This window comes from Puma concolor, chromosome B1, assembly GCF_028749965.1.
Source record: "Puma concolor isolate L17-30 chromosome B1, mPumCon1.1.hap2, whole genome shotgun sequence".
Classification (NCBI taxonomy): Eukaryota; Metazoa; Chordata; class Mammalia; order Carnivora; family Felidae; genus Puma; species Puma concolor.
This window is the reverse complement of record NC_141670.1, coordinates 160,074,559-160,095,224: the sequence shown is the minus strand read 5'-3', so window position 1 is coordinate 160,095,224 and position 20,666 is coordinate 160,074,559.

Here is a 20,666-nt window from a genome sequence, read left to right as displayed (position 1 = left end):
GGGGGGACAGAAAGAAAGAAACTAGCTGTTTTACTATAATCCCAGAGATTTCTGAAGTAAATTTTATATATATGGTAGTCACATCATGATAGTGTCTAAAAGCCTCAAGAAAAGAAAGATTTCACCCCATTAATTTCTTCCTTTTATAGTTTTAAGGCTTACCATGTGAGTCTTCTTTCAAATTTCCCTACACCTAAGTTCTTCCTACTTCAGGGTCTCTGAAATAGATTATTTTCTCTATCTAGCAAGTGCTACTGTCTGCCTCCCCCTACATCTGCACAGTCACCTACTACCTACTTGCTAGCCTCAGTTTAAAAATCCTTTCCTTTTTAAGATGTGTAGAAAAGAATCATAATGGTGGAACTAGACAGTCTGTGCTCAAATCCCAGATCCTCTCACCTAAAGACTTTGTGACTTTGGCAAATCTCTTCACCTCTTTGCACTTTAGCCTCCTCATTTGTAAACTAGTTAATGAGGGTTAAGTATCTAAGGCACAGAGAACAAGCGCTGGCCCAGAGTAAGCACTCAGTTAACATCAGCCATTATTGTGTTGCTCTCTGAGCACCTTGTCCCTTCCCTACAGTAGCCTGGAAAAGCCTGTTAAGAGGAGGGATCATGGCTGTCTTACTACTCTTTCCAGAACTTGGGTTATAAAAGGTGCTGGAATAGGTGACTCTTGGGATTTTTTTTTCAGCGTAGCTGTATATGAAAGTTTTCAGTGTCTTTGAATATGTTGAGGGCTCAAAGGATGTATCTATTAATCAGGTTATATCTGCTTTCATTGGATGAGCTTTGTTTCCGAAGGAATGAGAACCCATGGTTTCCAAGCTTAGTTTCTTTTCAGCCCAGAAAATTTTACTTATGCTTATACTGTGATATATCTTCTGATTCACTTGCCTCGTTTTCTCCTTTTGGAATAACTACAATTTATAGATGAATTTCCAAGATATGACCTACTGATCTATCTCTTTGGGCCATTTCAAGAAGTTAATTTTCCTGGGTATCTTGCATGTGCATAGGAGTATTGATGTTATTAAGCACCTTTTTGTTTTTGTTCTACTAATCTTTTATTACAGGGTTGTCTCAGCCAAGAATTTAGAAGGGTGGAATAAAACTCCTCCCATATTAAAGGAAGGAAAGAGGGAAGGAAGGAAGGAAGGAAGGAAGGAAGGAAGGAAGGAAGGAAGGACCTCATGTGAATGAGGAAAATTTTCCCAGTAGAGCAAAAGAGTAATCCCAGTCTGAGGCTGGAAACATTTTCTATGGAGTCATGACTAAGAGAACAAGAATGAAGTTGGGTAGTGGGCAAGGTTATGAGTCAGGAACATAATTCCTGCAGTTCCAAACTTGCCTGAACATATGGATACAAACAAAAACTTTGACCAAGATAACTTTCTGCCTTCTGCTCCACACTCTAGAGACTTGTAGTTCTCTCACAGGTCATTTATTTCTCTGTAACTATTTCCTCTGTAGTGCTATTTCTCCAGCCATATATCTTGATGGCAGGCAGAACCAAGTAAACTGATAGATTATAGGTAGCAGTGTAGTCAATGAATGTCCCAGACCTCCAAATTTACTTTACCATGTCCACCATGAAAAGACTGAAAAATCCAAATACGAAGACCTGAAACTTTATGACATAGGGGAGGAAGTAATGACTTAGAGACATCATTGGCTTGATTAGAACCAAAATTATATGGTTCACAGAGAAGATGACCATGAACTTGGAAACAGACAAATCAAATATATATTTCTTTAACAAAATCACCATATTTATATTTCTTCACATGAGGACATAAATTGATGACAACACACATTGATTACACTAACACTCATAACTAATGATGAGCTAAAAAAAGATTAAATTAACTCTACAGAACAATAAAACAAAAAATGGTGATTTAGTAGCTAAAAAACTAGGCAATTCTGAACATTAGCTAAATGGGGATTTGGGAAATAAAGGCCACAAAATCAAGAAATTTTATTTTATTTTTTTTAAAGTTTACTTATTTATATTGAGATATAAAGACAGAGAGACAGAGTGTGCACGAAAGAGAGTAGGGGAAAGGCAGAAAGAGAGAGAGAGACAGATTATCCCAAGCAGGTTCTGTGCTGTCAGCACAGAGCCCAGTGTGGGGCTCGAACTCACAAACCATGAGATCAAGAGCTGAGCCTAAACCAAAAGCCAGACACTTAACCAACTGAGTCACCCAGGTGCCTCTATTTCATTTTATTTTTTTAAGCTTCAATAAATATGTTAATTTTATTTATTTAAAATTTTTGTAATGTTTATTTTTGAAAAAGAGAGAGAGAAAGAGATTGTGAGCGAGGAAAGGGCAGAGAGAGAGGGAGACACAGAATCCAAAGCAGGCTCCAGGCTCTGAGCTGTCAGCACAGAGCCTGATGGGGGGCTCAAACCCACGCCCCGTCAGATCATGACCCGAGCTGAAGTCGGATGCTTAGACGGCTGAGCCACCCAGGATCCCCAAATATGTTAATTTTAATTCTTATGATGCTGAAGGCTAGAGTTAGTATTGCACTTCACCTGGATAGACCCAACTTATTACATATTTGGGATCTAGAAATCAAGAATATTCCCCCTTTTGCAAAATAGTACCATTTATAGTTCATCTAATAAACACTCTATAGCATGACTGAATAGAATAATTAGTCATAGACTGAGTTCACTTTTGTTCTTCCAGCTTAGTTAATATTATTAGCTGCCCTACTTATTAGTGCTAATTCTTTGTTCATCACAATCTACAGTGGTTACATTTGATGGCTCAGCTTAGAAGGGCTTGAATTCTGTTTAATGCAGGTTCATTAAAAGTTTCTTGCTTTGTTCAGGGAATATTGGCTACCATAACACCATCATTCTAATTATGAGACTAATATTACTTGAAATATTATATAACTCTAATTAATTAACTAATGTTATTTTCAATAATTCTTTTAGAGCCATAGCTTACATGGTGATAGATACCTTAAATAATAATACTATCTTACTAGCTAGGAAAAAAGGGTGAATATCAGAAAGAGCAAGAAAATTTAGGTCAAAATCTGAAAACTGAAATGTACTTTAGTAGTAGATCATCTTAATCCAAGTCAAAATATAATAGAAACCATTTTATCTGCCACTATTAGACAGAAAAAGGGTCCACAGAGGTAGAGATGAAATAAACCCAACAAGAAAAACTCATTTTTTTCTTTTTTCAATAAATATTTATGGAGTATCTAATATATATTATGCTATTTTCTAAGTACTGAATAGTGGTTAGAAAGAAAAAAAAAAATCCTTACCCTCATGGAAGCTGTAGTTGCTATTATATAAGTAAGATTTAGACGTTGCAAATACAGCTTTGACCGGTCCCTTTTAACTCCTATCTTTACCAGATCATGTGTCTTTATTGTATTATGCTCATACTATTGCCAGGCCAGATGGTCACCTATCTTATTATTTGACTTTGGATAAGGGCCTTATGGTAGGGGTTATTAAGCTTTTGGAAACCTGGGCCTAATGACAGGGGACAACAGTAGATACATGTGCTGGTGGATCTGTGGATATCTCACCTATGCAGCAACAGGTTCTCCTTACCACTTGTCACCTGACAATGACCCTTTGTTTGTGGTCACTTGTGTACAATGAACTTTGTTTTTAAAACACCCTATGGTTGATATCTGTCTTTTGCAATGCTAAATTTGTTGCATCTTATCTTCTAAATGGAACACTATCATTAATTTCAGGACAAGGAAAAGAGAATCCTTCCCATTCTTTGCCAATAATACACTATGATCTCTCCTTATTTTGTAGATGATCATGGACTATACAAATAAACTGTGAGCCACATCTAAATATTAATATTATAAAATATTAAATTTTCTAGCTAAAAAAGTCAAAAGGGGGGCACCTAGGTGTCTCAGCCAGTTAAGCGTCCGCCTCTTGATTTCAGCTTAGGTTGTGATCTCATTGTTCATGGGATCAAGCCCCACATCAGGCTCTGTGCTGGCAGTGTGTAGCCTGCTGGGGATTCTCTCTCTCCCTCTCTCTCTGCCCCTCTCTCTGCTCACACTCACTGTCTTTCTCTCTCTCTCTCAAAATAAATAAATAAACAAGCAAACACTTTTTAAAAATTCAAAAGGAAGTTAAAGTTTATTTTCATATTTTATTTTATCTAATATATATCCAATATTAACATTTTATCACATAATTAAAGTAAAATTATCAATGAGATATTTTGCATTCTTTTGTTTTACACAAAGTATTCAAATCTTATGTATATTTTATGCTAACAGTACATGCCAATATGAACTAGCCAAAAGTCAAGGGCTCAGTAGACACAAGTGGGTAGTGGCTACAGTATTGGAGTTCTAGAACATTGATGTGGAATTGTCTTCAAAATCAGAATATGGTCCCTATAGACATTTGGACTTCAGGTTTCCAGCCCCACATATAAAGAGCTTGAAAGTCATCACTCCCGGGGCGCCTGGGTGGCGCAGTCGGTTAAGCGTCCGACTTCAGCCAGGTCACGATCTCGCGGTCCGTGAGTTCGAGCCCCGCGTCAGGCTCTGGGCTGATGGCTCGGAGCCTGGAGCCTGTTTCCGATTCTGTGTCTCCCTCTCTCTCTGCCCCTCCCCCGTTCATGCTCTGTCTCTCTCTGTCCCAAAAATAAACGTTGAAAAAAAAAAAAGAAAGTCATCACTCCCATCCTCACAACAGGAAAAAAGCCAAATGAACTGAAAGCCAACAATTCTTAATCAGAGAATTGAGGTCACAGGACAAACCACCGCCTTAAAAGTAGAAAGAGAGAGAGATACAGAGGATCACCACTTATTGGGAGCAGACCTACTGCTGGAGGTGAGTGATTCATTGCTGCAGAGTGAGACAGAATTAGTTTGAGAAATATACACTCTGGGAGGCTCAGCCATTGGGGAGGCTTTTGTGAATTTTAACTCTAGAGGCCCAAACAAGTTCCCAGGACAAACATCAGAGAAAATCGCTTCAGCCTTCCTTAAGATGAGGGGAAAAGCAACCATTCTCAGAGCACTCTGTTTTCCTGCTGTCTTACCAGAGCCTAATGTGTGTGAGGGTAGGGAAATAACTAACTCAAACCTCCTCTAGCCTTGGACATGGAGAACTCCAGTCCTCTCTAGGCTAAGAATTGAAAATAAATAAATAAAAGCCTGAAAAATACTAGTAAAGATCATAGTCCAGGGGCACAAACTCACTAAAAGACTAAGACCTAATTACAGGGCTAGAGAACACTCTCCCACAGTTTACCATGACATCAACAGGGCTTTATATAATAAGAGAACTGTATCTGGAAATAACTACAAGGCTCAGATCCTATTTAGGAAGCAGTCTCTAGAGAAACCTAAAGGCAACGGGAGAGACAAAACAAGGACACCATAGGAAATCGTTGCCTCTGGCACCTACAAGTACGAGCCTTCTAGATGGACAATTAAAGATGCCACATCTTATTCCCTCCTTGTAGTTGCAGTGTGGGCCTGTATCATTACAGGGCTCAGGGTCCTCTGTGCACTCACATTACACTGGTATATTTTTGGATTAGGGATATTCAATGGTTAATACTTTAAAAATATTTCCATTCCAAGAGGAAGCAAGCCTGGAAAGTATTACTGATTTATATCTCTGTGTGTGAGCATGTGGGTGTGTGCATGCATTTCTCCACTGTCTGCATTAATGACTCTTCTCATACATTTTAGGGAAAACCTTGGTAATTATGTTTCAAACACCATTACTGAAGCCTTTAGTTTCAAAAAAGCTTCTTTCCTAAATACATGCCAATATATAAATACAATGCTTACTCAGTCACTTCTCTGGATTTCTAGATTATGAGAAAGGCATATATGTAAGAAATATGCTATTTATATCTATCTTATATGAATTTAGATATGACATCCAAAATTTGATAGCTCTCCAAACCATCTTATTTGTGACAAGGATCTGTACTATATTGTACATAACTGGCTTTACTAAATATGTGATGTGCAAACAAGTTTCTTACTCTTTTTATCCCTTTCCATTTTTCTTTAAAATGTATAAAGACAGCTAAAGTCCAAACTCTTAGTGATGTCAATGATGAAAAGGAAGGTCATTAATTGTATTTATTTACCCTGCCAGTTATTCAAATAAAATTTCTGCCTAATTCACATTAATGAAAGTTGCTCACATTTTTTTATTTTCTGAAATAACCAATTGTGTTATTTTTTTTAATTTAAGGATATAGAACGAAGGAGGAAAATCTTGTTGGAAAAATATTGTAATCTAAAGATAAAAAATTATCAAAATCTTGGCAGAAATCTCTTTTAATTATGAATTCAATGAGGAAAATTAAAAATATCTTTCTTGAGCTACACATATGCAAGCACATTCTCAGTGAGCTCCTGATCATTTCCACTACCCCAACTTCTTTTTTTTTTCTTTTATTTTACTTATTTTGAGAGAGAGAGAGAGAGAGAGAGAGAGAGAGAGAGAGAATGCACAGGGGCAAGCAGAGAGAGAGGGAGAAAGAGAGAGAATCCCAAGTAGGTTCTGTACTGTCAGGGTAGAGCTCAAACTCACAAGGGGCTGGAGCTCACAAAGGGCTCAAGCTCAGGAACTGCAAGATCATGACCTGAGCCAAAATCAAGAGTTGGTCACTTAACTGACTGAGCCACCCAGGTGCCCCAGCCACTACCCCAACTTCTGACCAAAAGAGCACAGAAGACTTTGTATCTTGTAGAAAAGAATAGAGTTCTATTAACCCTAATGTCTAATCATGATTCTGGGACATACATTTTCAAAAATAATAAACACAATTCTTTAGTCTTGAAATTCCAGGGATTGACCTATTGACTGATTCTTTCTTGTGATCATTGACCTCTTCAGTTTGTCCCTACATCAATCCAACAGTTATTAACAATTAGGACCCAAATGTGCTAGAGATGAGCAGGGATAAAAATCATCACTGGGTACCTTGTTAACTGAGGAAAATAAATGTAAAGAAAAGGTTAGATATTAAGGTTACAGGAGTATTTTATATTAGAAGGATATCAAGAGAAATTGGAAAATTCAATAGGCTCATCTCCTTACAGATCCTTAGACCTGGAGCAATGAAAAAAAATTGCTAAATAAAATCAGTCTAGAAGATCACATATGAATATCTAGTATAAACTGGAATCTGGGTTTAGTTGTACATAACAATTCCATGAGTTTCTCAAGGGAAATGTAAATACAGAGCACAAGGCCAGAAAAATGGTTAATTGGATCAGAAAGTCAATTGGAACTCTGTTAGTGAAGGTCAAAGCAAAATACTATGCACCAAGGAAAATGTTCACTTAGTTATAAACAACAGCAGCAGCATTGTTAAAACCAGCCCTTCCTGAGCATTTTCTACATGTAGGCAGAACCCTTGATGTTTTGCCTTCATTAATTATTTTATCTTTAGAAAAGTTACTGATGCAGGCATTTTTACCTACTCCATTTTTCAGATAAATCAATTCCATCTGTCAGATAACTGCAGTTAAAAGTGAGAAGTTCAGAAGTGATAACTTTCTCAATATCACATATGTAGTTAAGGTAGAAAATTAATTCTTGGACCCTGAAAGGCACCATATTATATTCCTTCTAACTGGTTCTTGAATCCTCTGTTTTATTATTTTATAAGGTATTCACATTTATAAAAAGAATGTCTCCAAGCAAAGTCTTGAACATTCTACTGATCTTATTTCAAAAACGTATCTTCTATTGAAAGTTAGATCTCCTGATTTTCTTTTCTTTTTTATTTATTTATTTTGAGAGAGGAAGAGCACAGAAAGGGCAGAGAGAGAGAGAGAATCCCAAGCAGGCTCCACACAATCAGCATGGAGCCTGATGTGGGGTTCAAACTCACAAACCGTGGGATCATGACCTGATCTGAAGTCCAATGCTTAACCAACTGAGCCACCCAGGCATTCCAGATCTCCTTATTTTCAAAACCATAAATCTACTAATGACACAGTAACTTCTGATGTTGCTTCCTTCTCTGAGAATCTTTGGCCTGAGAAATCTTCCAGGGTAATTGCTTACCCCCCACACCCCACCACAGACATTTATCCAGCAAGGACATTTTCCTCAAAAAATATTTAAGGTCTGTATTCACAATTAGATCTCTTCTCGTCTCACTTCAGTGGTGGCAAATCCATTACATGGGTAATTTTCATCTTTAGGTTTTTTAAATAAAAACAGGAGCCCAGATTCTATTTTGTCTTTATTTCCACTTAATATATTTCATTTTGATGTGCCCTTTCCTTTTTCCAGCAAGATTTTGAGTTTTAAGAATTTCAGATTTCTTAAATTGACTTATTTCACAATCTGTATGTTTGGAAAAAGAACAGAAGCATATCTATTAGAATATTAATGATGATTATTTTTGGAAATGAAGAAAATAGTTTATACGAGACTAAAATTTCTTCAGATAATAAGTATAAACTTTGGACATTTTTTTAAAATTCAACTACTTGAAGGCACTGTAGAGTTATTAATAATAGACAGAAACAAGAGAGGGAGAGAGTCCTTCACTATTAAAATAATAACAATGCACCAGGAAAGATTTGCATTTATATGGTTTTATATGGAAAAGCAAATGAAAATTAGGCAAAAAGATAAGGTTTTGGTTGAGAAATCAGTGGCCTGAATATATGATTGCCAAAGAATCTGAAGAGGCAAGGAGAAATCTTACAAAGAAAGAGCACCAGAATCTTCTAGGAAAGAGGCCCAAGGTCTTGGCTGGTCCAAGAGCTATGCATGTGAATAGGAGACTCTGAAGATTCTGATGGAAGGTGCCAGCAGTCTACAGTTGAGGAAATAAGTGGAAAGTTTGATCGTGACCTACCCCAGGTCTCAAAAGGCTGAAATCAAGGAGTCATCTGGGGCCAGAGTCTCATTTGAAGATCAGAATCATCTTCTAAACTCACTGTCTGTTGGCAGGATTAGTTTCCTTGGGGTTCCTCTTAGACCCTAGAACCCCCTGCAGTTTCCTGACACATGAACTCCCCATAATATGGCAGTTTTGCTTTCTGAGATCAGCAGGAGAGGATCTCCCTAGTCTGTAAAGACAGAATCTTACATAATTTAGTAGATGACGGGGTAGCACCCTATCACTTTTGTCATATAACATAATCAGGGGAATTATATCCCACCTCCTTTGCCATGTTCTACTGGTTAGAAGTAAGTCACAGATTCTATTAAAGTGGAGGCTTGAACATCGGGTCAATCTGCCACAGGAAAACAGAGTTGAATTGAGCCGAATTAATGCCTACAAGACCAAAAATTAAAACTCCCATGTGGCTAATAATAGAATAAACAGTCTCTGTAATACGCCATCCAAGATGTCCATTTTACAATAAATATTTCCTTGAGATATGTATAAAAGGAAGAAACTAGGGTCATCTTTGGAAGTGGAGGAGCCCACTGAAATAAATCTGAGACAAAACTTAAGTTGGAATTAACTGACTAAACAGAAATAAAACCACATGCAAAGAGTAATCATAATTTGGTTCTGGATGGGGAAAGGAAATAGATACAAAGGACATTAGTGAGACAACTCCTAACATGTAAATATATATATTTTAGATAATAACATCTTATTAGTAGTAAATTGTGATTTTAATTGTATTACAACTGTCATAGAATGCTGTTCTCAGGAACCAAACACTGAATTATTTAAGGTAAAGGGGATGACAATACAACTTACTCTCAAATGGTTCAGGAAGAAAATTATGTGTTTCTATATACTTATATCTGTATCTCTATCATTCAGTCAGGAGAGGAAGAGAATAAGAAAGAGAGACAGGGGAAAAGAAATAGGAGAGATAGTGCTAAAGTGAACAGGCAAAATTATTACAATTGGCCAGTCTGAGTAAAGGCTATACAACATTTCTTTGTAGTATTTTTATCATTTTCCTATACATGTGATGTTATATCATCATAAAGTTTTACAAAATTATTAATATTGGTTATACTTAATTAACAGTTAATGTATATTTAGTATTTCTAGAAGTATGTATCTGTATATACATTAATTTAAAAATAAATAAATATATAATTGAAAGAAAAAAAGATTGGAAAGAAATATTCCAAAAGTAAACTCTGACACTGGGCATTGGGATTATAGGCAATTTTTGTATGCTTTTTATTATACTTTTAATTAATATATTTTCTAACCTATGCACATATAAACATTATAAATTATAAGTTAAAGGATATTTAATATAGAAATGCTAATAGAACCAAATTATTTGGTATCCATCCTCCAATGTCCCATGATACAGTTGGGTTTTATTTATGACAGATGTATATATTAATAATGCTACTCTTTAAAAGATGAAAAACAATTTCTTAAAAGTTATTATCATTATTTATCAGAAATATGTAAAATTCCTTTAGGTACCTTGAATAGCTTCAAGAGTTTTATCTAGGGGGAACACACCTATATTTAATAGTAGATTAAATGAGGAGGAAAATTAATGAGGAAAATTAATACACTAGAATTTGATAAAATACAAAATGCTAATTTAAATTATATTTATACATTGGCTTTTTTATGGGTGTTTTCCATTTTAATCAGGAATTAGTAATTTCATGAGTGATGTAGTAATTAACTAAAATAGTAATGAGCTAAAAATATGGCCTCATGGAAGAGGAGTACATGTGTAAGACAGACTGGAGGTAGTGTTGGATGAAAATATTTAATTTTCAGGTGAGTGTATGGGAAATTCATAAATATATTTTTAGTATCAAATAACAAGATTACTTCATGAATATACTGGTTAGTAAAATGTGAAATATGGAAAGTTTGGCATTAGACCATTTTAAGGTATCCTGAAATGTGGACTAGAATAAATGCAGTATTGGTAATCCTATATTAGCCTCTTCAAGCAGGCTGAATTTTAATTGGAGTCATCTCAGATGGTATTCAATTAAATTAATTTTATTTTAATGTACTGTATTATTTGGGGTGAAGGGTACAGAATACATTTGAAATTGCAGGTCTGTCTAAGAGGAGTGGTATTTTCACCCTTAAAAGTTTTTAGTATCATTTTGGAAATAAAAGTCATGACATTCTGTTGTCTACCACATACACATTTACTGACAAGTCCAACCATTACGTTAAAATTGCCAGAGGTCAGAAATCTGAATATTCTGGCTCTATATAACAAATAAGAATCATCCTAAATAATTAATTTACATGGAATTATTCCCCTAACACAGGGTCTGTATAACATTACATGATTGTGGCTGAATTAATTGGCGCTAGAAAAAATTAGTTACGTTATTCAACTCAAGGAATACCTGAAGAGGAAATCAAAGAAAATATTCAAGACCTCAATTTTAACTCATTTATTCATTTGTTGATTCATTTGTTAACAAGTACTTGTTCATATTTACTTGGTACCAGGAATTATAATAGGGAAAGTATTTGATGAGTAAATCTGTTGCAATTTTATATGTCTAAAATTTACAAACATACACATGGATGGTTAGATGTGAATGGATAGATGTGTCCTAGTATGCTAAAAAAATTATAAATGAAGAAGCTAAACTTTTAGTTTAGTTCTATTACATGTAGAGGGCATTGTATTTATTAGTAGTTCTTTCTACCCACTCTGGGTACAATATCAGAAGGAGGATACTCAATGTTTGAGCAGACTTTTGGATTTAGCAGAAATATACTAGCTCATGAATATGCATAAATCTTTAATGGTCATTTCAGAAATGAGCCTACCACCTCACACCTTTAAATTTCACTGGCTGACAATTATGAATAGAATAATGCTCTACCTAAAATAATACATTTCATAGGTTAAATGTTCTCTGATGATTCTTTTGTTTTTATATTAGCTTTTTTTCCATTGCTATTTCATGACTTCAATGAATAATTATATTTCAGAGAAACCACATCACTATTGATTTCTAATGACAGAACCTCATCTAAATATATATCACCAAGAAAGCCTTTATACTTACAAGGAATTGTTTATAGATTCAATTATGCATACTTCAATGCTTTTCTTTTTGAATCCAAAAACACTGAATATTAAATCTTGTGGCACTGAAGATATGTATAAAGTGTAGAAGTAAAATAATAAATAAAATAGTAAAACATACTCCCAAAGGGAACATTTTTTTTACTAGTCAGATTAAATTAGTTTAATCTTCTTAAACTAGAATATTAATCTTTCCTAAACAATTACATTCATGTTTTAATTTTAAGCTTTTTAGGAGAATGGAAATATAGTTCTCTAGATTGAGACAGAATTATGGCAAAGCACCTAAAATCTGTTAACAAACCACATAAAATCATAAATGTGAGTTTACTGTTATTTCTTAGTAAGGGAAATGTTGAATGTCCATAGTTACTCTTTCTTTGCATTCTGTACTGTCTCTGCCTCTATCAAAGAAGACATTATTTTCTCAAGTACCCAATCCATGTTTATCATGGATGTTAGCTATATTTCGTATCTTTTATTCTGCTGATGGGGGGGCGGGTGGGAACAAAAGGAAAACCTCTATCTGCAGGCTAATATTACTGATTATACTTCATATGTAGTAATGATCAGTTTACTGGTAATAAGTCTGAAAATAATTAACCTCTAAGAGTGTTAGAATGGATGGACGATGCCAGGCCAAATTAAAATGATTTGTGTATATTTGGAGTATTAAATTACTTCATAAAATATTTACATCACAAGTTGTTTAAAAGAGAGAGAGAGAGAGAGAGAGAGAGAGAGAGAGAAAAACATCAAGGCCAATGTCTTAGTTTGTTCCTGGATGAAAAGCAGAGCCTGAGACCAGGCCTCACAAGCAGGAGCAGTGTGCTTGAAGCATGTTGGCATAGCTGCAGAAAGGTATAAGTGAGGACTGGAAGACCCATCAGCGTCCAGGTTATTGGGACTTTTTTTTTTTTTTTTTAATTTTTTTTTCAACGTTTTTATTTATTTTTGGGACAGAGAGAGACAGAGCATGAACAGGGGAGGGGCAGAGAGAGAGGGAGACACAGAATCGGAAACAGGCTCCAGGCTCCGAGCCATCAGGCCAGAGCCTGACGCGGGGCTCGAACTCACGGACCGCGAGATCGTGACCTGGCTGAAGTCGGACGCTTAACCGACTGCGCCACCCAGGCGCCCCTATTGGGACTTTTTAAACTCTGGTGGGGCAGCTGTGTGAATTTTAAATAGGAAGCCATTGGTAAAGGGATATGATCAGGCTTACTATAATAAAATATTGCTGTAGCTATTAGTTGAAGAATACACTTTAGAAGAATCGTGGAAAGGAAATTCAGGTAAGAAAATTTTGCTGTAGTCCAGGTGATAGACGACGATATCTTCAGCAAGTCTTTAAACAAAGTGGACACGTTTAGGATTTGGTTTGTAGAATGATCTCTAAGAGCTTGGTGATTATTATTGGTGAAAGAAAAGGAAGAATTACAGTTGATGCATAGATCTTTCACCTGAATAAGTCAGTGGCTGATGATACTATATACTAAGGTAAAAAAGAAGGCTTTTAGAGGAACAGCTTGAAGAGAAATCAAAAGTTTTAGCTATGTTAAACATGAAATGCTGATTAGGGAACATATAATCAGTATTTGTTTGTTTGGTTACTTAATTATTTATTAGCATGTGAAAAGCTTTACACAACTTGATGAGTTTGGAGATAAATATATACCCATGAAATCATCACCAGAATTTATGCCATAAATCTATCACCTCCAAAAGTTTCCTCCTGACCTCTTATTGATGATAATAACACTTAGATCTAACCCCTTAGCAAATTTTTAAGTATGAAATACTGTATTGTTAAGTATAGCACTATGTTCTGTGGTATATCCCTAAGGATTCTTTATGTTGTATATCAAAAACTTTGTACCCTTTGACAAATACTCCCCAATTGCCCCTTCTGCCAGTCCCCGGCACCCACCATTACACTCTGCTTCTATGAGTTTGACTATTTAGATTCATCATATAAGTGAGATCATGTAGTATTTTTCCTTAAATGTCTGGCATATTTCACTTATCAAAATTCCTACAGGTTCATACACATTGTTGTAAATGGTAAGATTTCCTTCTTTTTTAAAGCTGAATAGCATTGTGTTTTATGTACAAACCACACTTTCTTTATCCGTTCACCCATCAGTGGAAATTTATGTTGCTTCAACCTGTGGTATAACAACACAATGATCTAAAATAAAAATAAAATAAAATAAAATAAAATAAAATAAAATAAAATAAAATAAACTGTTCAATTCCAGAAATATAACGTTGACTATAATAGGCAAGTTGCAGGAGAATATGTAAGCCTAATAGCATTAATATTTCTTTTGAATATCTAAAATATTCTTATAAAATAACACACACACACACATATATCAAAATATATTAAAATACAAATTTATACCCACCTTAAGATGTTGCTAACCTCTAGGTGGGGAGGGAAAGGTACAGGATAGAGAAATGAGGGAGTTTGGTGATACTTTTTAACATTTCATAAAAGTGAAAAAATGAATCAAATATGGCCACATGTTAACATTTTTGAACTAATATCTAAGTTCAGGAGTAGGTCCAGACAAAGACTAGGTCAGGACTTTCAGACAGGGCTTAGGTGACCCCACTGGGAAGAAGAGGAATAGTTACAAGATTGAAGAATTTGGCAGAAAATGATAGACATTAATCATGGGACACCTTTGGCAATTTTCAGAATCCTTGCAGTCTCTGGCATGTATAATTATGGTCCTCAATATTTTTTGAAACATTTACTTCAATTATATGTTCTGACCAACAAAATAGCCATCACTTTCAATGATTCCCAAATATAGAATTTAACAATAACAAATTAGCAATGTGTTGTGAAGATAGAATTTTAAAGTAGGAAAGATTTTTACTTGATTGCTTTAAAAGGATTTTAATTATAAAGAAGTATCATAGATTGTAAAACTAATTATTTTGAATGTTTCTACATTTAAGGAAACATTTTCATGAAGTCCAGGGAGGTATATCTTGAACATTAGTTTTAAATCCTTCTGACCAAATACTTGCTCTTTAATACATCAAGGGAAGTTTGCTCTTTGAAGGTAAATGGTCTATATGGCTTCACTTGGGCAAAATAATCACGTAAGGTTTTTTATTGTTGATGTTGGTTTTAATTTCTTTGTTTCTCTTCTTAAGTAATTTTGTTGAATAGCTTTAACAGGGGAAAATTATTGATCAATAAATTGGTATTTGTGCTCCTGAGCACTCTTGTGCTAATTGGAAAAAAAGAACATAAATGATACAGAAAAATGCACACGCATGTATATAGCTATTTTAAAAATATTTAGGGGCGCCTGGGTGGCGCAGTCGGTTAAGCGTCCGACTTCAGCCAGGTCACGATCTCGCGGTCCGTGAGTTCGAGCCCCGCGTCGGGCTCTGGGCTGATGGCTCGGAGCCTGGAGCCTGTTTCTGATTCTGTGTCTCCCTCTCTCTCTGCCCATCCCCCGTTCATGCTCTGTCTCTCTCTGTCCCCAAAATAAATAAACTTTAAAAAAAAAAAAAAAATATTTAAATATTTGTTCTATTGTGATGAAAATTCCAGGAATTTCACTGTTTTATAAAATGAACATGAATTCCTGGTTGTGAACCAGAAAATTATAGGTAGTGAAATAAACACTCCAAATTTTGTGAAACAGGGGAAGGATTTAATCTTTATTTTGATATGTATAATTCCAAAATTGTCCAAATATTCAGAAGGTTCTCAGCATATACCTCAACAAAAAGTTATGCAATATCCCAATTTTCCAAATGTAAATATAGAAATTCTACTGAGAAAAAGCTACCTCAACAGCTTCAGAACAGTTAGCATCTTATAACCTTCATCATGTCAACATAAATACAACTTGAATTTCTTTTTCAGTCAATAACCTCTTTAGGAAAAGTCCCAAATCCCTTTCCATGTCTTACTTGTGTCAAGTCATATTCATCAAGTGAAGAAGCTCCGTGAAAGGAAATGTTGTGATGAGCTGGAAGGGCAAAAATATCATCACACTTTGTCTCATGTCCCTGGGGTTACTCTGATACTACTGTGATCCTAGCTTCTGGGCCACAGGGTTGAGGATGGAGACAATGAATGTTAGCCTGCTGAACTTTAGACTTTATTCAGCAATGCAGGAAAAGCCAATTATATATGAGGTGTAGTAGGTGTCAGTGGAGATAAAGAGAATAGAAAACATTTGTAAAGAGTGATCACATAGAAATCGAGAATTCTTTTTGCTAGTCCTGAACTATAACATATACAATACATATATTATACATACATATGTGTGTGTATGTGTGTGTATATGTATATATATATATATATATATACACACATATATATATGTATATATATATATATATATATATATATATTTGGTTTATATATATGTGTGTATATATATATACACACATATATATATGTATATATATATATATATTTGGTTTATATATATGTGTATATATATATATATATATATATATATATATATATTTGCTAATGCTATAATTTTGAGGCAAATCCCAAATAACATAATTCCAAATTTTGTGTTAATAAATCCTAGCTAATACTTATTTTTTTAAAAGAATTTAAAAATATTTTAAGTAATCTCTACACCCAATGTGGGGCTCAAACTGACAACCCCCAGTATCGAGTTGTACACTCCACTGACGGAGTCAGCCAGGTGACCCCTACCTAACATTTAACTTCTTAAATAAAAAAAAAAGTGTGTAGCACCCTGAGGCTTTATTCCAAACAAACTACTGGTAAGCTAGCACCATAAGAATGAGAGATGTTTCAGTTTCAGAATCAAAGCTACAAGCTTCTGTCTTTATATAAACATACTTTGGGAAAATTTTCTACCACTTAACTCAAATATATTCTCTTTGCTTTAATCAGCTTTGGAAATATGTCTTCTTGGAATTATATTTGTCTGATTTCATACTTTGTTTTATTTATTATATTTCAAATGAGAGGCCAGGGAGTTTGAATTTGACTGTGCTCTTTAGCAATGACTGTGCTCTTTAGCTCTTTAGCCCATGTATGCCATCTATAAAATGAAATAAAGGTAAGATTTTTTTTTTCCTAGCACACTGAGTAAAGGGAAGAAACTCAGTGGGAAAGATACTCTTTCTCAATAAAAATTGATTTTTTTTTTCAGTGTACCAGTCAAAAGAAGTCTGCCTTAAGGCATGAGCACATGTTGTAAGTTGTACTGAGGTTCTCTGCTGGCTGCTTAGCCCATTCATTTTATTTAAATCCATAATGCAGTATTAGACCACAAAATAATAATAATAATAATAATAATAATTATTATTATTATTATTTTTTTTATCTTTCAGTGGTTTACTTAGAAGAGAGATTACTGGAATCATTGACAGTAACAATAACAGTATAATCATAGATTCTATCTGATCCAAAAGGTTTACAAATCAATAGACTTGTGTGAATTGTCATATTTGACACATAGTATTTACTGATATTTTTAAAATAAATGACTAAATTAATCAATGAATAAAACCATAGATGTTACCAGAAATTTAAAATACATATCTCTCCATTGGCATTTATATAGTTTATTTATATCAATTTTTTATGTAGGGATATCTACCTTATTAGGTTAAAATAATACATTTATATATGTTAACAAAATAAACTCATAGATCTCTGTTGTTGCAAGTATTTTTGAAATTTCTTTTAAGGGATAAATATAGAATAATACCATGTTTGTTCTGATGACTGATTTTGTTCTAGCCCTTCTTAATATATACTAATATTTTGTAGACTATCCTTATTTGGGTCATATATCTTTATGTATATATATATATATATATATATATATATATATATATCTCACTTAAACCCTATATTTTGTCCTATGAAAATCAGGAAAAGAAGGTGTTTCCTACCACCACCACCACCATGTTAGTTAATAATAACAGTCTAGATTGTAAACACTTTCATAGCTTTTTTTTTACTCTGTTTATGGTTAGTATATATTTTAAATTTCTTCATGATGAATGTCTATATAACCAAATGTCAAATTCCTAAACTTTAATGTCAAGATCCAGCCTCAAATATATTACATAGATTTTAATTTTATTTACTGTGGTTGTCAATACAGTCTTATTACTCTATTTCATTTTTGATCTTTAATGAAGTACCTGTGAGTTATGATGTGGAAAAATGTCAGGATGAGAAAATGATGATCCCCATTTTTTCCCAGCCATGACATTTCAGTATTATGAGCTATATCTCATAAGGTCAGGACTGTGTGACCTATTTTGCTGTACTCATTACCCACTAATCCCAAAACAGAGGCCAAGGGAAAAGAAGGAGTGTATTTTAAAATGATCTCTGGCCATGGTTTTGTGCGCTGTGTTGCCTAGAAGGAGGGAGGGAATATTACCCACTGGTCTTTCTGGGTGGAAAAACTCAAGTTGTGTCATAAAAAATTAACTCATGCCCCTTCATAAAGAACTGGTGATTAGATTACCTTCTCACCACCTTGTTCCATTTTTGCCCTTGACAGAGAGGAAAAGTGAAACCATCTTTTTATGAAATCAACTTTTTGGCTTCGTGAACGGACTTTTGTGAAGGTAGGAGTTGAATAAATAAAATTCCAAAAGTATCATGAAAGATCTATCACTGTTATTTTTTTTTAATTTTTGGTTTTTTGTTTTATTTTTGTTTTTTCTTTTTTTTCAGCTAGCTTATAGTGTCAATGGGAAGCAACAGTAAAGCTGTTAACAAACTCAAAGCTGATAATAAGTTAACTATAATCCACAGAAGACTACTAGGTTAAGAGTCAGAATTTTGAGAATTCCAATCTGGATACATATATTTCCCCTGTAATGTTAGAAATAATTGAGTATTTTCTTCATTCCTGAGATTTATCATCTAAAAATGGGCATTATATCCACTTCTAAAAAAATCCATAATATCTGACTCCAAAAAAGAAAAACCAGGCCCTGAAACAAGCACATGTAGAATAAAATTGACCCAAACCAGAAGTCCTGACATTAACCACTATGAAGCAGAGTTGCCTAGCCAAGTCAGTTCCAGACTTGCTTAATTGTAGCAAACGTAGATACAGGAATATTAAAATAACCACTTTTTAAAAATAAGCCACTGAGCTTGGGGGTGATTTGTTATGCAGCATCATTGTGGCTGCAGGTGGCTAACACAAATATTAAGAGCAGAGAACTTGAGTTCAATTCTGTGTACCATAAGAAATTTATTTAACCTTTCCATGACTTACTTTTATAATCTTAAAATAGAGATAATTGCTTAGATATTCTTGCTAAAATGAGAAGTAATTTCATCCACAAGGAACGTGAATGGAGAAAGAGGTGTTGAAGTGAGGAAAATGGGAATGTGAAGGTAATAGGAAATAATGAAAAAATTATGGGCAGTATTGTTTGTCTTAGTGGTTTCAAAGGATTATTTAAGTTCAGGCATCAAATGAGCTGAACTAAAAAGACACAAGATTGTGGTCCTAGAGTAGGTGCATTTCTCTGAGATTATGGAGGGGTTAAAGTTACTAGTAATGACAAAGTTTAGAAAATGACCATGCTGGTGAATGTCTAATGTGATGGACAATAGTATAACAATGTTAATGGGGGTGTGCCATTTAATGAACTGAGAGATCAGAACACTGCCAAGATCAATAATTTGTGTACTGAAATAATCAAGAGTGACAGTTAACCAGGAGGTAAAAATTTCTAAGAAATGACATAGTAACCCGAGGTCCTATGGGTCATGGTAATAGTAAGGAATACTGATAGTTAATATTTTGAAACCAAAGATGTTTGTTTTGATGGAGGAGGTACTGAAAATGGTCTTGACTGGGAAATAAGGGACACAGAGGATAGCTATTGCACCTATAGAATTGGAGAAAACTGGCAGCACCTGCAGTGCAATTCTTTTTTTTTATATATGATTTTTAATTTTACTTTTTTTTTTTTTTTAATTTTTTTTTTCAACGTTTATTTATTTTTGGGACAGAGAGAGACAGCATGAACGGAGGAGGGGCAGAGAGAGAGGGAGACACAGAATCGGAAACAGGCTCTAGGCTCTGAGCCATCAGCCCAGAGCCTGACGCGGGGCTTGAACTCACGGACCGCGAGATCGTGACCTGGCTGAAGTCGGACGCTTAACCGACTGCGCCACCCAGGCGCCCCTAATTTTACTTTTTAAAGATAGAACATGTGCAGAGTAGAGGGACACAGGGAGAGAGAGAGAATCCCAAGCAGTTTCCGTGCTCAGTGAAGAGCCCAACACTGGGCTCAACCCCGTGACCTGGGATCATGACCTGAGTGGAAATCAAGAGTTGGATGCTCAACTGACTGAGCCACACAGCCACCCTGCAATGCAATTCTAATGGTAACTTGTAGCATAGATTTCACAGGTTAGGGACACAAGACTCCTACAATTTTCCCCCTTTTTTTCAGACACCAGCCATAAGTTTGGGGCTCCCCAGGTTACCAGCACTTCTGAAAACTGCTACAAATACAGGATTTCCTCTTACCACCTCAGGTTCAATAACTCCCTAGAATAACACATAGAACTCAGGAAAGCACTGGACTTTAACTGCAGTTTTATTATAAAAATACAAATCAGG